The sequence below is a fragment of the Vicugna pacos genome, chromosome 35 (assembly GCF_048564905.1).
Source record: "Vicugna pacos chromosome 35, VicPac4, whole genome shotgun sequence".
NCBI lineage: Eukaryota > Metazoa > Chordata > Mammalia > Artiodactyla > Camelidae > Vicugna > Vicugna pacos.
The window spans coordinates 24,368,081-24,382,302 of NC_133021.1; the positions used below are offsets into that span (position 1 = coordinate 24,368,081).

The 14,222-nt window shown below is 44.7% G+C and overlaps 1 protein-coding gene across 1 annotated transcript in view; it reads right to left on the minus strand.

The window, feature by feature from the left end:
• The window catches only part of KIAA1217 (KIAA1217 ortholog), a 669,685-nt gene extending 663,162 nt beyond the window's left edge, over positions 1-6,523 (minus strand). The window contains exon 1 of the mRNA XM_072955360.1: positions 6,431-6,523. The gene's annotated coding sequence lies outside the window, so the exon portion shown is untranslated. The remainder of the gene's footprint in view (positions 1-6,430) is intronic.
• Positions 6,524-14,222: the final 7,699 nt, after the last annotated feature.

Sequence of the window (14,222 nt, forward strand, 5' to 3'; positions counted from 1 at the left end):
TAAGGCAAAATCATTATGAATGCTCAGGATTGCAAAATACTGTCCATTGAGTAAACTCATAAAGTGTGACTTGCTCTGAGCTAGCAGGAGTTACGAGCTGAAGGGCTTAGCACAGTCATTTTATAGAAATGTAATAGTGTACCCAACTTGAACACATGGGCACAATGTCTGCTCACAATATCCTGGGCTGGAATGTAACCAGGGCTTCATGAATGGTAACAATTACTATCATAAAAAACAAGACTCATAATTACGTATAGAGAATCTAGTCTTCCTAAATTTGGCTTTCGAGATCTTATTTTTGGAGCTCTTTAGTTTGACTACTTTTTTTTTTAATTTATTTTTAATTCTTTCCCCTGGATGGAGGTACTGAGGTTTGAACCCAGGACCTCATGCACGTCAAGCATGCTCTCTACCCCTGAGCTACCACTAATCATAAAAAAAATCCTATCAGTTCAGCCAACAGTGCATTTAAACAGTTTCAGCCTCTTCTTAAGCAGTAGTTTTATAATTAAGGAGTGATATTTAGCACACAGACTATTCTAAGCCCTGGGGATAGCTTTACAGGGGTCATTTTAATTAATTTTTTTCATTTAGTATCTCATTGGTTAACTGATATGGCCTCATAACTCCTCCTTGGCTAAAATTTGTTGCGCCAGGAGGCAACCAATGAGAATGGTCCTGTTAAGACAAGCAAGAAGCAACCAGCATTAGGAGACAAGAAAAGTAGTTAAATGGCCAACCTGTGACCTATAAAGAAAGTCTCTCTGCCCTTCTTGTGTTTTGGTTAGATGACTCCATTAAGAAATAATGTTCCAGAAACAGCTCAGTTGCCCCATTGGGCTCTGATCTCCACTTTTGGCCCCTGGGTACCACTCTTCCCAGCCTCCCACTGCCATTGCCATTTAAGGAATACAATGCAATTCGCTAGGGGATGAAGACCCCCCTCCCTTGCCCCATTCCAGGAGCGCCTGCAGGGACATCAGGAGAGAACCTGATACTCTCCCCCTGAGGATGGAACATACAGCAGCAACCTTCCAGAAGCCTCAGGCCAGAAGGCATCTCATGGAAAGGATTAAGCCATATCTTAGACAGTTAACCACATTTATTTCCTAATTATTTCCAGCAGCAGATAAAAACAACCGTTGGGGCTCCTTCAAGGTCATTTCCAAAAATAACAACTAAGGATCCTGGGAGTGCTAGGCCTCTGACCACAGCCCTGGGCAAAGGAGGGACAAAAAGTCCAGACCAGAGCTGGCACCAGAATAATTGCATCTGATACTAATTAAGCATGTCCTGTGGGCTAGGAGCTATGAGCAGCACTCAACACCCTTTCTCACTTCATCTGTGCCTCTGACACAGGCACTATTTTATCTCCATTTATTTGTTTGACAAATATTCTCTGAACACCTACTATGTGCCTATCCAGGCACTAGGGATACAGAATCGAACGAAGCAGAAAAAGGTCTCTACCTTCACGGAGTTTGCCTTCTAGTGGGGGAAACACAACACCTGAGTAAGGTAGAATGTATGAGTCTAATAGCCACAAGAGCCCGAAGGGAAATCAGTGCAGGAAAGGGGGATGAAAAACTTAGAGGGGTGTCATCTTAAATAGGGAAGCCAAGAGCGGCCTCACTGAGAAGCAGAATTTGAGAAAAGAAGTGAAAGGAGTGAAGAAGTGAGTCAAGCAGGTGTCTGGGAAACACCATTCCACAAAAAGAGGGTACAGCAAGTTCAGACTTGCTTAGGGGCGGGCATGGCGGTGTACTGTAGGAACAGGAAGGTGATGGGTGTGGTGGGAGCACAGTTACTGGGCAGAGTGTAGGGAGCCAGAGAGTCAGAAGTGGCTAGATAGTGTGGGGTCTTATTCATTTAATTCACTGGATGTTTTCTGTTCCTCTGAGAAGAGACGGGACGACATTGGAAAACGTAGGCAGAGGAGGAAAGCTCCGTGACTCAGGCATTCTAGTCTTGCCCTGGCCGTGTATTGAAGCTAGACTTTGGGGTGGGGCCAGGATGGGGGCAGAGAGAGAAGTTAGGAGGCTGCTGCAATAATCCAGATGAGAGATGATGGCAGCTCAGTCCAGGCCGGTGGCCAGGGAGATGGTGAGAGGTGGTCAGGTGTGGAGTATCTCATGCAGGCACAGCTGCAGGATCCGTGAGTGAACTGAATGTTGGCTGTGAAGGAGCGGCATGAAGGATGACTCCAAGGGTTTGGGGCCAAGCAAAAATGGGGGAAAACTGCAGCTGCCACTGGGTGAGAAGTGTAAATGGGAGGAGTAGGTCTGGGGAAAGGACATACCCTGGGCTCATCTATCCAGAAAGCGGTGTTGGCAAAGGGATCAGGATTTTAGATTCCAAATCTCTAGAAGGATATGGCGCTCATATTAAGAATTCCAGTTCTACCTAAGTGATGATGTGTCCTTCACTCAATAATTATTATACACACACATTCATTCATTCCTTTATTCAACAAATGTTTATTGAGTGTCCATGATGTGCCAGTGTGCTAGGTGTTGGACATGCAGTGAGCAAGAAATACTCAGTTCTTGTTCTTATAAAAGTTACAATCTAGAGGGGAAACAATAAGCAATTATGCAAATACGTCTCTACCCAGACATAGGTAATAACTTATAAATGAAGCAAACTTGTACTAATAAATAAAAAGTAACTTGCCCATGGTTGCATAGTGGGGGAGAGACAAGGTTGGGACATCAACACAAGTTGTTTCCCTCCAGGGTCCCCATGGTTATGTTAACAAAGGCATGGATCCCCACTCAGTGAAAACAGAATACAGTCAAGGAGGATCAGAACCAATTCATGAAGTCCTTGCCCTATAATACCGCTGTCACGGACCCTCTTCTGGACCGGAATTCCCTCATCTTTAAGATGACCTATACAGAGACCAGATGATCTCTAAAGCCCCTTCTGGCTCTGAAACTATGACATTAGGATGTGCATTGGTATCAAAATGTAGGAAACAAGATATGGGGCTCACCCAATGCATTTATTTCACAGGCCTGCTGAGGCGCAGACCAGTGTGTGGCGCTGGGAGTCATGGAAGCCCGACCAAGTCCTTTGCTGCTGTGTCCTGTGAAGGACCTGGAAAGGCAGCAGGAACAGTAAGACTTGGGGGTGGGCACGTGGGATTCCTCTCAGAGATGGAGCAGGTGGGGGGTACTATGAACTGGAGAGAATAAGAGAAAAGAGGAAAGCCAAGGACGGTGGATTTGTCAAGTGGCCCTTTGATTAGGTGCCCCGAGGGTGTGCTTTTCTGTCAAGCCTAGAATGGACAATCTGAGGGACTCTGGTGCGTTCGAATGTGATCCTGGGAAACTTAGACCTTTCACCTTTTTAGGCCCCAGTTTTCTCATCTGCAAAAATGGAACTAGATAACCTCTAAACTCAGTAATCTATAACCCTACACTCGTATAATCTCAGCATTTCTGTACTCTAATTATATTTCTAAAAGAAAGGTTCTTCACTGTACAATGTACTCCTTGTACCTCTGGCAAGATTCCTTCAAGCAGTCACTTGATGTAACAGCGTGATTATGGTAATAATCCAAATCAAATATCCACAACAGAAGAAACATTTCAGTGCTCGGTAAAAGAATCCCAAAGTTTAGCTACCCTTTTTAGTATTTATTTACATTTAATTCTAAAACATATTGTAAATCACCATATATAGTCCACAGCCACAATTCTCTTTCTAGAACGCTGATAATGTCCTAAAACATCTATGAACTGCCTAATAATGGAATATATGGATTTTTTCTATTTGTTAATTACAAATTGCTCATAACTGTTGGTGTACCAGACTAATGACATTAACTACAGAATACAATTTCCCAAATAAAATACTACTCTCCATGGACATATTCTGATGTTAAATGCCTAATTAAATTATTTGAGTAAAATCATCTTATTTTGTAAGTAGAAAAAATGAAGTTTACAAAAATTCTAGAAATGCCCCAAACCACTTATCACTGAGAAGGTTCTGATAACTAAATCCTGGATAATTGCTTATAAACTTTTGATTCAAATCACTGATTTATTATTACTATTAATAAATACCAATTTTTAAAAGTAGTTCTGTTGTATGTGTAAGAAAAATGTATGCCGCTAGTAAGTACAATAAAATTAATGGAAAAAAACTCTCTATCACTTTTCTTGGAAATCGAGTGTACCTTGAGTAACCACCCACTATCTGAGAGCAGCAGGAACCTGGGTTCAAATAATTAAACCAAGGACAGTCTTACATATATATGTTTAATCTCCAGTGGTAAAATCTAGGTATAAATATTTTAATCAAGTCTAAATTAAATATGGTTAAAGGACAGGGGTAGAAACATGCTTATAAAGTAGCAGAATATTATGAGATGTTCAGAGGAATTATTTTGGGAATTCTAAAGTAGTTTTCAGCAACCTGTCCCACAATCCGAGATACATCCCAATCTCCATATTCTCTGCATTTTCACATGAGCATGGCATTATGACTTCCATATGGTAAATTAAAAGACCCTGCTATAAAAAAGTTGTAACCTAAATATCCAAAGAGATTCATGTATTTCATAGATAAAGAACTAAGTTGGGTGCTGCTAATTTCCACTGTGTGACAATGAGAAACAGAGCTTGTTTGTTAAAGAATATATACCTTCAAATGCTTATAAATCTTGTTTTCTTTTCTCTCTTGCCCTCTCCAGCTCCCTTTATTTCTTTTCCTTTCAACTCATTCTTTTTCTTCTTTACATAATCCCCCAATACAGCAGGATACTTTCCTTTAATACTTTTCATCATGAATAATTCATCCACTGAGCCCTTCATTTAATGGCCTTGGTGATGACCTACTATGTGCCTGACACAGGGATGGCCTCTGGGCAACAAAGATGAATAATAATGTCCCTGACTTCAGGGAAGACAAAATCTAGCAGATGTTGGACCCCACAGTGAAGGAGCTGGAATTGAATCCCTATAGTAAAAAGCAGGTATCACCTGCCCTTTCCTGTAGGCATGTATATTTTTTCCATCCTCTTTTCAGACCACTTCCCCTGCAGACTGTAACCTCCCTGAGTACTGGGACCACACACCAATCATTTCCAGCGCCCCAGCAAGTAACACAATGCCTGGCACATACTGGGCCTCATAAAGCGTTTTGCACGAATAAATGCAAGAATCTGAGTAAATGAAATTGGATAATAACTGTGCATCATGAATGACTTCCCCCCCAAAATGGCATTTAGTTAACAATCTCCCTCACCCCACAATGTGTACCCTTGGTGCCAGAAGCTGAGGGGGATATTGGTTTCCTAGGCACTGACGGTCCTACTCTGGAAAACGATGCCTTCGTTGCCCTTCCAGAAAAATCGCACCCCAGTCAATACAAAATTCCCTGCGAACCCTCCCAGGTGAGAGGACGGTGGACCAGCTGCCCGCCCCGCCCTCTTCCGCCCTCTGCGGGGCTCTGCTCCAGGGAGGAGCGCAGCTTCCGTGAACTTTTTTCCCCATTAGAAGTTTGATCGGTTGAATAAAAGCTCCTTCAAGAGTCCAGTTAGAGAAGAGGGAACCAAAAAGAGCTGAACGTGCCGCGAGAACAAGAGAGCAGAAAACCGAGGGACTCTTGAGTAGACCGCGTCTCCGGGGCCCTCGCGGCCGCGGGGACCAGCCTGACGACTGCGGGGACCCGCGGCGGTGCGGGAGGGCAACCGGGGCTGGGGGTGGGGGTGGCAGCTGGGAGGCCCGACCGCTGTCACCCTCAGAGAAGCTGCCCAATTACAAGAATTAGCCACCGAGGCCCCACAGGCGGCCCGCAGCAACTGTAGCGACCCGGAGCGTCACACCTGCCTTCTCCCTAGACCACTGTCTCCCCGGTCGAGGCTGGAGCATCTCAGAGGACCCCAACTTCCCCCTCAGAGCCCCTGAGTCTGGGCTGTCCGGCGTCCCCACCCGCTGCCTGCGGCTGGCTTCTCCCTCCCCTTGCCGGCGTCTTCCATCGTCCTGCAGCGATGACCCCCGCGCAGCCCCGAGTGAGAAGCCACACCATCTCCTACAGGCGCACCAGTCTCCATTCTCCGAGAAGCCCCTGGCTCGCCACTCCAGGGGGGCACGCCAAGGTCACCAGAGTAGGTGTGACAACCTCCACCTTCACCCTCCCCAAATGCCTCCCTTTCCGAGGTCCCCAGGGTCAGGTTCCTTTCACGTCCCTCAACGCAGTTGAGGGTCTCCTCCTCTGGCACCCCCTCGCACCATCGGGACCCCTCCCCCTTGGCCCTCCAGGTCCTTGCCCCTCCGTCATTGCTCACTTTCTCTCCCGGGGAGGTTCTCCCGCAAGTCTGCCCTCACTATCCTCAGAAAGCGAGGGCAGGAGATAAGCCTCCCACTCGCTCCAGGGAAGCAGCGGGGAAACCGATGCAAACTTCTGCTGCACTTACTTCGGGCCGAGGCTGCCGCCCCCTCGCCGCTTCTTGCTCTCCCACAGGCAGCTGCTCCGCGGCGACGACCCGGGGCCGGCCTGCTCGCACTCCCCACACGAGGGCCGCTGCGAGATGCGCAGGGTGGGGGGTCGCTCTCGGGCGAGCGCGCCCGGGGGCCGAGTCCCGGGGCCGAGTCCTGGCCGCCGCGCCGGGCGGCGAGCCGAGCGGTAGCCGCCCCCCGCCGCCCGGGGTGGCTGCGCACGGGGCCGCGCGCCCTGCTGCTCCACCGGGTCGCTTCTGTCCGAGTTGCAGTTTCAGTGCCTGCCAGGACTGCAGCACCCTCGCCGTCCTCCCTCGGAACCGACTTTCACCTGGCGGCTCCCGAGGCTCCCCCAGGGCGGGCAGCGTGACAGCGGGTGCAGAGGAGAGGGCGGAGCGCGGGAGCGGCGGCTGCCCCAGTGCACCTCCAGCTTCCTAGGCGAGGAGCGCGCGGCCCTCTCCAGCCGCTCTCCTCGGGACTGCAGTCCTGACGTCACCCCCACCCTCCACCCCGCGGAGGGTGGGGTGCAGCGATCGAGGACGCCCGAGTGTGAGCGGGAGTGTGAGCGCGTGTGTGCACGCGCGCGTGGGCCTCGGAGGCCTGGGGACCAGTCGGAACCGCAGCTGGATCCTGCGACGAGCCAGAAACCGAGCTCCCTGCAAACAGGCTCCGAGGGGCGGCCGTGAACAGCCGGGGGCGCTCGCTTCCAGGTTGGGGCGGCGATACTACGGACACCGAGTTTGGAAGCGACCGAAGAAACTGGACTAACGCGATAGGGGCGATGGGAGAGCGGGAGTTGGGCAGGCTCTTTCCAGTCCCCAAAGTTTGAGGATGCACTAGACTCCTTTAAAATGCTGCACTAGAGATTTAGAAGGAATAGGGGAGTAAACCGTGCGGGAGGGTTTACTGTCACACTCCTGTAGGGAAGAGGCGGGATGGGGACCAGGAGCTCTCAGTGTCCTCCTGGCCTCTACTCCCGCTGCAAGGTCCTAGCGGGGAGCCCACTTTGGTGCGCCAAGGAACCCTCTCGCCTACTCCCAGCACACATGTAGCCCGCGACCCCGGTGAACTGAGAAGTTGCCGCAAATGGATCAAAGGGACAGGGCCTTCCCTGCCTAATTCCCCGCCCTACGTGAACCGGGGGCAGTTTTCCAGTAGCTGGGCAAACGCACCCGGAACCAGAGAAAGAGGTCAGGCCAAGGCCGGACTCTGGATACGCCAGAGCCTGCCCTTGGGTTGTGGGTCTGAGGCCGTGATGGCTAGAACTCGGAGCCGAGTCCCTTGAGATCATCGGTGGGAGTCTTCGGGGGGGCCTGAGGAGTCCACCCCGCTTTCCTCGTTCTCAATAGTTATCCTTGGGAGGGGGGCGCAAAATAGAAGAGACTTTCCTCAGAGGCGCCAAATGAAGGGTCTTCAAGAGGTTCTAGGGAGGCTAAAGGTTGTCCCTGGAGCGTTTGTCCCTCAGTTGCGACATGGCCATCTTTGAGGCAGAGCTCGGGGCTCCGTACGTCCGCAGCCCTCTGTGCCCCGCGGCTCTGCCCAGCCCGGGCGGGAGCAAAAGGTGCATTGAGCTCCCGCCTCGACCGGATGCGCTGTCAGCAGCGAGGCGTCAGACTGGCACTGCAGTGACCAAGAGAGCAGCCAGCAATTTTGCCTCGGTCGAGTGGAATTGCCTTTTAACTGCAAGCGCCTTCCTTCCTGAATCCAGAGCACTGTTTGATCGCCGAGATGCCTCACTCAGGGAAACACCTGTTTAAAATGAAGAAGGTGAGGCTGGGACATGGGAAGTAAACAGAATGGGCGAAAAACATCCCCTGTCCACAAGCACGTTGTAACTTCAACGTCTTAAAGTTGCTAAAAGTAGGACCAGACCTAGTGGAAGCAGCAGAAAGTTTCATTGCAATCCTGAATCTCCAAGGAAGTTGAACAAAATAGAAGCAAGTATGGAATCTTGGTTTACTGCCTTAAAGTTAATAATCTTAGGAACTCCCAGATTTGAAAATTAGAATTCTAGCTAATTAGGCAGTATTGTGGATTAATTACGGGTTGAAGTGAACAAATAAATAGAATAATTAAAATAAGTAAAGATGCAGCAAGTTCCTAATTAGAACATAGAACAAGGGAATTTCAGAGAAGAACATGGGGTACCAGCTTCCAGGTCTTCTCGCAACCGTCCTATTTTTTTAATATATAAATTTAAAGACACCCTGTCATCATGAAGGCATTACATAAGTGGGTCCTAGTTCTGTGCATTTCAGAAACAGCAGTTCCTGGGTAGGAATCACTGTTCCTGAAAATGTTAATTCAGATTAATAGTGTGGGAATGAGCAAGTCATTGGCAAAGAAAAAGCCTGAAAACAAGATTGTGACGTGGCAGCTGTGCTGGTACATGTGAACCTTCTAACATGGGTCACAATTTTGCTTCTCGGTGTTCAATGTCAACAGCTAATTAGTGATGCTGTATTAGCAGGTATGACAACCTGGCTGACGCAGCCACAGTTAAGTCAGGGCTATTTAATGTGGCAGGCCTGAGCGCTCCTTCCTTGATTTCCTGTCCTATCTGGTTCACACCTGCAGGGTAACTTTTTTCACATTCTAATGTGATTGGTTGTTTGCGTATCTGTCTTCTTCCTAAATTTATAATCTCCAGGGCAGGAATTTTGTCTTCCTTTCCATGGGACCCAGCACAGTGCCTGGTAAATGGTAGACACTTCATAAATATATGGTGACTTATTTTAATTGTGTTTTAAAGAGTATAAAATAACTACAATTTAAAATCTGTTTTAAACTAATTCATATGCCATCAATGTTGAAACAAACTCTCTCTATTTGTATGTATTTATACATATATTTTTTGTATGAGGTGGAAAGGGAAGGGAGAAAAGGAAAAACCAGTTCTCAAAAGAATAACTGTCGATAGCTGAGTGGGCGTTTAAATGATCTATAGAAACATCACTTGCTGCTTTTATTCTATAAGAATTCTTCCATGTTTGTCTATTGACATTTACATGTTTGAAAAGTTTTGTTTTAAAAGTTTCGTGTTTGGAACTCAGATGCATTGTCCAGAGGGTATTACAAATATTTTACTATTGTTCAGAATGCAGCATATCATTTAACTTGAGTGTATGTCTTTCTGAGAAGGTAAGAAACTGTTAGCTCAACTCACCCTGGTCTTCACCCTAATCAATGTGAGGACAGCTCATGAGGGGTCCAGTCACTGCCAATTTGGCCTAATAGGCTACAACCCAATGCTTTTGTGTTGTGCTCCCAAACCGGATGCCTATGGCCAGGCAGTTCAGTTATCAGGCAAATTCCAGAGGAAAATTAGCTACACACACAGAGTTACACACACCAATCCTTAGTTACCATAGCACCAGAAAACTAAGTTTACAAAGAAGGGATAGCACTCTGGTGTGGGGGTGGGGATGTTCTGGTGGGGGGGGTACACTATCTTAGTATAGCAATGGCTTTTCATAATACACTCTGTAACCATTTAAGTCTCTAAATCAAACATGTAGCAAATACATATTGTCAAAACTCTGGACACTCATAATTCTGTCCTTCCAAAAGCTGTCCCTGAGCAAAATAAGCTCCTTGATACAACTTCTCATTTTCTGCAAAAAAAAAAAAAAGGCAAGAATAAGGATATAAACTATTTCACATGGGACTTACCTAAAAACCAGTTAACACACATATTTCATATCCATATCAGTTATAGATTATGGTCAAAATGATTTTTAACAAATCTATTCAATTATGTAATACATTTTCTAGGGAGACATTTAAAAAGAGTCTAAAATAGCTCGTGATAAAGAAAACAGTATTGAAAATGTTAAACATTGTCTTTAGAACATAGCAAATTTGGTATAAGACACTGGGGATTTTCCTGAAACTTCTCTCAAAATTTGGATTTGCTCTTAATATTTTATGCTTCATGATATATTAATGGCTTTGTATTTGAACTTCTTGTGTAGTGCCCTCCAATCTTGGTAGTTAACCCCAAAGACAAAATCTAAATGTCTAATTTCTTTTGAGAAGTTAAAGTCCTAAAGTGATAAATTCAAATTTCAAAACTGTTGCAGCCAAGACAAGTAGTTGACATTTAATTATGTTAATTTATAGTTAAGACTTCTAAGGTACTACTATAAATTAGCAATAATTTTGTGGTGAAAGTTGGATTTTGGGGCTGGCGTTATTACATTAAAAAATAATGACAACATTTTACTTATACATGTGTTCATATATTGTAATTACACTTCACCATAGATTTTCAAATAGGACTTAGGCCATTCCCTGGAGATGCTTTTTCATGAATTACAGAGCACTCATCCTAAATGGACTATATTGACATCAAGGAACATTGTCGCCACATTATAAAACCTACAGAGCAAGAGTGAAGAGAGAATTTGTCATTGTTTTCAGTTCAAATTTGAGGAAAGGCTTCCTCAAAGGGCAGACTTTTTATAGGGTGTGTTTGTATACAAGGCACTTCTATATGTGGATATGCTTATATGTAAACTATGCTGCTAGTTACAAATGTTCATTATTCCTATCACAGGCATCCAGGCCAGAAAAATCCTAGCCAAGAGAATGGATTTAGAAGGTTAGATGCCTATTAGACTTGGTCCCTGCCCTCAGAAAGCCTGCCATCTGGTACCTTTTTTATTTTCCTGCTTTCTTTGTGAAGTCTCTGTGAGTGGTACTCTGGGATCTAGGAAATCCAGACAGCTAGACCCTGGCAAGTGTGGGAGAGCTGAATTTACAGAAACTGCTTAAACTTTCTTAAAATGTTTCTGGAAGTATTTGTAAGTGAATTTAGTTACAGGGTTGGATTCCCCCTGAACTGTAAGGGGGCAGCTTCAGCCTCCGTCTAAAAGAATGTACGCTTTCATCCTTTGGTCCTTCAGGAACACTTATTTCGTTAACCTCATTTTCTGCCTGGTCTCCTTCCACTTTTGCACAGAGTAGCTTTTTTTTTTTTATTTCCATTGTCTAAGTCGGGCAATTAGAACGGAGACAGCACTGGGCAGAGCCCTTGTCTGCCTGCGTGTTTATCAAGCATTTTGTACACTTACTGCACTCCATAAATAATAATAACCGTAATCACCCTCTATACAAAATTAGAATGTTAGCATATTCAACCAGTCTAGTATGCTGATTTGCTTTAGTGCTTCATAATTATCTCATGAAACCAATGGTATAATGGGCACTACATTATACAACCTTCCAAAAATATGCTACTATATATTCTGGCAGGGAGATGCACCTGCGGCTTTTCTCCACCCACCTCTAGGATACAGAAATGGCAGGGTGATGCTTAAGTTGTATCCATGTTGCACACTATTCAAAGTCATCTTCTTTTCAGCCTTTTCCACCCAAAAAGCAGCCAGCATTAAGTATGGTTAAGATATGTCCAGAAGGAGTAAATTGAACAAGAAGATGGGAATGTATAATTTGCCCCATAATAAAGAACATGGGAATTATAGACTGCCACTCACTTATTGCAGGAAACGTAGGGCCTGGGGAATGTATATAAGCATTAGCCACTGGTAACTACCAATGGCCACCACTGTGAGCTGGTTGAGCTTTCATTGCTTGGTGAAACAGCAATCCAAAAATCAGCCTTGACTTTGTTGTAAAAATAGCAAACTGTCTCTCATTTTCCAACTCAGAGGAAATAGCAAAGAAATTGATGAAAACACACTCAGAAATACCTCCTGGTTTTTATTAAGTGGCACTGTTGATCCCTTCCTGCAACAAACTTAATTTAGCTGGTACTGCAGTTTAAATCATTAAGTGGCCAGGTTACATGCCCCAAATACCTATGACAGTTGAAAACATATCGTGCTGAAAGAGCTGTGCTACATAAAATTGAAAACCTTGCACCATTTTACTACCTAAAAAGAGGGAGCTCCCTGCCTTCCTTGCTTTTTGCCCAGGGGTTTTCTTCTGATGCGGTAATGTTATTTTAATGTGCCAGGACGGAAACCTTGGCCAGAGACTTCTGCAGTCACAAATTCCAGCGTCTCAAGCTGTATTTTTAGTCTTCTGAATTAATTGGATATAGCACCATACAGTAAGAGATCCCTTTGACACTGCAGCAGAAATACCCAAGGCGTAGTTCCCAGAAAGAACCGCTGGCTGGCCTCGGAGCCGAGACACGGCCAAGGCGCTGAACCTGTGCTTCAACAATCCTGCCTCTTTCTGCTGTCTCCAGCAGAGCAATAACCCAGGGATTTTTACAGTACATGGAGTTGACCTGGGACGATGTTACCACTTGAAACATCGTCCAGTCCACCATAATAATCACTAGGTTTATATGTCTTCATTTGCAACTGCTTAAAAAAAAAGATGCCTGACCTAGTCTTCAGATTTGTGTGTAAAAGACCATGGCAAACTAGGAAGAACAGTATGGAGAGTCCTTAAAAAACTGAAAATAGAGTTGCCATATGATCCAGAAATCCCACTCCTGGGCATATATCTGGAAAAGATGAAAACTCTAATTAGAAAAGATGCATGTACCCCAATGTTCACAGCCGCACTATTTACAATAGCCAAGATATGGAAGCAACCTAAATGTCCATCAACAGGTGACTGGATATACACATACACACATACATACACACACACAGTGGAATACTACTTAGCCATAAAAAAGAATGAAATAATGCCATTTGCAGCAACATGACCTAGATAGCTAGATCAAGAGATTATCATACTAAGTGAAGTAAATCAGGCAGAAAAAGATAAATATCATATGATATCATTTATATGTGGAATCTAGAAAAGTGGTACAAATGAACTTGTTTACAAAGCAGAAGTAGACTCACAGACATAGGAAAAAAAACCTTACAGTTACCAAAGGGGAAAGGGAATGGGGATAAACCAGGAGTCTGGTATTACAAGATACACACTGTTATACATAAAATCAATATAAAAGACAAGGTCCTACTGTATAGCACAGGAAACTATATTCTCTATCTTACAATAATCTATAATGGAAAAGAATCTGAAAAGGAAGATATATATATAATAGAAATACTTTGCTGTACACCAAAAATTAACACAGCATTGTAAATCAACTATACTACAATTGAAAATAATAAATTAAAAATAAATAAAATTTTAAAAAAATTTTTGAAGAGACCATGACATATGAGAAACGCAAGTCATAATGTCTCCAGGACAGTCCCATTAAAATGCTAAAAGGAGAAATACACAGTATCTGTTCTCTAGGGACTACTTCTGAAGTTTGGAACTAGATATCTTAGTTAAAACTCCATAGAAGATACATGCTTCTCAGTGCTCAGTGGGAAAAAATTGTATATCAAAGGAGAAATATTCATACAGTGAGGGATGGGTAGGGTTAAGGTGAGAAACGAAATGTTCCAACTTGAGTTGAAGCTTGTGTCCCAGAGGTCTGTTGACAAGAGGCATACATCCGTCAGTGTTCAGGAGAAGGAACAGAAATTACTCTGGATATTTTAAGAAAATAGTGCTTCAATGTCCAGAATTAGGTACTCACAAAATCATTGGAAGATCTGTAGGAAAAACTATTCACTGGAGACTTGAGACTCCAGAAATGCCATGTAGAAAATACAAAACTGAATCCTCAAGCCAGCCATGACCTCTGAGGCTGCCCCTGGAGCTATGCGTTCAAAATACGCTTCACTTCCTCTGCGCTGCTTTAGCCGTTTCTGGACATTCAGAAAGGAGGAGACTGCCAAATGCAGGGAATTTTTCACTTCTGTGACCTTCTCTCCCAGCAGA